Source organism: Colius striatus, chromosome 9 (genome assembly GCF_028858725.1).
Source record: "Colius striatus isolate bColStr4 chromosome 9, bColStr4.1.hap1, whole genome shotgun sequence".
Lineage (NCBI taxonomy): Eukaryota > Metazoa > Chordata > Aves > Coliiformes > Coliidae > Colius > Colius striatus.
The window spans coordinates 3,300,267-3,303,636 of record NC_084767.1 but is presented as its reverse complement, the minus strand read 5'-3'; the positions used below and the strand labels follow the sequence as shown (position 1 = coordinate 3,303,636).

The following is a 3,370-nucleotide window of genomic DNA, read 5'->3' as shown; positions in this document are numbered from 1 at the left end:
TGATCAGGGGACTGGAACATCCCAGAGATGCTGCACTCTATTCAAGCAACCTTTTAGAGAAGATGATAAAGGAATACTTCCTCTGGGTGGTTTTGAATGCTTTGTTATGATTCTGATTGAGACCTACTTTAATTGCAGTAACAGAATTCCCCCCAATCTTTGTCTTTTTTGGTAGGGGAGTACTGAATTGTGCATAATGGTTCTAGACATATAACCGGGGCCATACAGTTCACATGACAAACCACAAACAGCTCAGCATTGTGCACTTTGTCTTCTTGGAGCTATTAACCAGCAACCTAGATAGTCAGTCTTTTTTGAGAATCCATCCAAAACCAGACATCTCTAAGGGTATTGTAAAACAATCTTTTGTCATTCTGTTCTTGTTTCCCTGAACAATAAACAAAAAATTGCTTGATTTTAATTCTGTTTCTTCCATGCTAATTACAGGGCATTTAAGACACACTGAGAAAATTGTTACTTAAGATGCCGTGTAAGGAAGACTGACGTTTTGGATTGTTCTAAACATTTAGATGTATGTTATATTTAGAACAAAAAATACTCAGGCAAAGGTCACTGACCTCTCAAAGTAAAACATATTGTTAAAAATATTGCAATGTCCTTGCTAGCAAAGCAAGTGACCCAAGGAGATTTTTTTCCAAAGCCTGTATACTTGGAGATCTTTGCTTATTGGGGCAGAAAGATAACCAGTGGTGGCTTTGAGCTACTGCTGACTGATTTAATCGCTATGATCTGTACTATAACTGTAGTGGAATACTACAAACCAGAGTGCAAATGAAGAACAAAAATCATCTTCATTCTCCTCTGTGTTATTTCATTTGTCTAGAGGAGGAACCAAGCTCATATTCAATTAATTTCCTTGGCTTACTACATGGTTACGTGAACAATCATTATTAAGGAAGCATCCTGTTTCTTTTGTTTTCCTTGGGTTTTATTTCTCTCACTCTGTCACAATCATTTTCATTACTATTGTTAGTAAATATTACTATTGTTGTTCTTAGGATATTTTCTATGATATTTCTTTCTTTCATTGTAGTTATTAAACTGTTCTTATCTCAACCCACAAGATTTACTTTTCTCCAATACTCCTCCCCATGCCACTGCAGGGGGAGTAAGCAAGCAACTGCTCAAGGCTCAGAGGCTGGCTGGTGTTACACCATGACAGGAAGGAGATTCTCCTTCTCTCTCCTTTTGTTGATCATGTCTTTCTAGAAACATTGTTATTGACTTTTACTGAAGCAGCCAGGTAAAGTTCTACCTGGGCTTTGGCCCTTCTAATTTTCTCCATGCATAACTTCACAATATCTTTACAGACTTTCTTCATTGCCTGCCCCTGCTTTCAATGGTCACAAACTCCCTGTTTTTTTCTAAGTGCCAGCCAAAGCTCTCTGTTCAGCCCGACTGGCCTTCTTCCCTGACAACTCGTCTTTCAGCACATAGACATGGCCTGCTACTGCACCTTCAAGGTTTCCTTCTTGAAAATCATTCACCCTTCCTGGGCGCCTTTGCCCTTCAGGAATGCGTCCCAAGGGGCTGTCAAGCAGGTCCCTAAACAACTCAACACGTGTGCTCCGCAAGTCCAAAGCAGCAGTTCTGGAAACCACATGCATTGGCTCTCCAAGATAGAAAAATCTCTCATTTCATGACCTCTATGCCCAAGACGGCCTCCAACCATCACAACACCCAGAATTCCTCCACTGTGCACAAACAAGCTGTCCAGTATGACATCTTCGCTAGTCAGCTCCCTCACACGCAGGGGTGTGGCTCTGGTGTCTGTGACATCACAGGAGATGCGTCACATCTGGGGCTGCCATTAAGACACCAGCAGGCAGGGCTGCTGCAGTACAGCCCGCGCCAGCGGTGAGTGCACACGTGTGGGGGAGGCTCGGGTGGACGAGAGACGGGGTCTCACTCTGGAGCGAGGCTCCGCTCGCTCAGGGAAGCACCTTGGGCAGGGCACGCTGCTGCTGCTAGGCCCAGCTCCTTGGGCTCCTCTCCTACCTTTCCTCAGGTCCCTGCAGCTCTCGTGCTTGCTCCCTCGCTGCCAATTCCTTCTTGTCTAGCCCTACTGACACCTCCTCCTTCTGCTGCTGCCAGAGCTGTCATTTCCTTCCTCGCCTTAGCTCTGGTGGGCATTTCCCAGAACCCACTGCAGACACGTGAAGAGTAGCACGTGGCCAAGACTGAGCTCATACAGCACATTATACAGCAGTTATGCTACAAGATGACTCAGCTGCTTCAGAATATAGAGCCCATCTGGAAGCACAACCACATGGCCAGGGAATTCCTGCTCTTCATGACCTCCCAGCCATGATGCTTCTGATCCTTGCTCTTGGGGCAGGAGCCCTACTCCTGCCCTTGTGGCTCTTCTGGAGGCACAGAAAGAGGAGACAAAAGCTGAGCAGCCTTGGAAGTCAAGTCTGGAAAGAGGTAGTAGACAGCAATGATAGCAATGATAGCAATGACATATGGTATATAGCCAGCAATGCGGCCAGTGATGTTTATCGGCCAGCACCATATGTGTCCGACACGTTCGGCTCGGTGGAAGAGCTGGTAGATGAGCTGCTTACTGCCTGCAAAAGACTTCCTGAGAGTAACTTCAAGCTACAGATGCAGCCAGCCATTAGGATGGGCTGTCTCTATGAAGGGTGGAGTGCCCGCAACGACAATTTCCTCTACCGCCTGCTCGTGCCCCTGCAGCCTGCCCCTGGACACTGCTTCTACTTGGAGGCGGACCCTGTCAAGCCGAACATGACCTTAAACCTCTGCCTCTGTGTGCAACATGTGTGCACATGCTTGAGGGAACAGCAGGTGGGGGACATGTTATGCTTCCTCCACCACAGCAAGGGTGAGCTGAGAAAACAGCAGCCCTGTCTCCTCGATACCCTCTGCACCAACTCATACTTGGACATCTCAAAAACTTCCCACTGGTTCCAGAGCCTGGTGGAAAAAGCTTGGAAGCTGCTGCCTCTCTCCCAGAATTGTGAGCTGACAGTGCTGCCTTCAAAAAAATCCTGCAAGATCATGATAAGAAATGGACAGGAAACTCTCTCCATCGAGCTAGCTTTTGGGTTGCTGCTAGACCACGACAACTCCTTCCTGATCCTAGAATAGAGTATTCTGTGGTTTTCTGCATTTCAGTCCTATTTAGAGAAGATTACTGTCTGTGTGTAGTGTCCTAAGTTTGTTTACAATAGAGTTAACTTTCATTAGAAACTAGGAAGGGGTACAGCCAGGGCAGCTGACCCCGACTGGCTACCGGGTGTTCGGTACCACACCGATCTCATGCCTGGTCTAGACGAGGGGTGGAGGGGAGGGGGACTTTGGAACCGAGGGGTTCGGTGATCAGTCC

At 46.8% G+C, this 3,370-nt stretch overlaps 1 pseudogene; it reads left to right on the top strand.

Moving 5' to 3' along the window:
- Positions 1-1,460: 1,460 nt before the first annotated feature.
- On the top strand, positions 1,461-3,132 carry LOC133626097 (inositol 1,4,5-trisphosphate receptor-interacting protein-like 1; annotated as a pseudogene).
- The last annotated feature ends 238 nt before the right edge of the window (positions 3,133-3,370 follow it).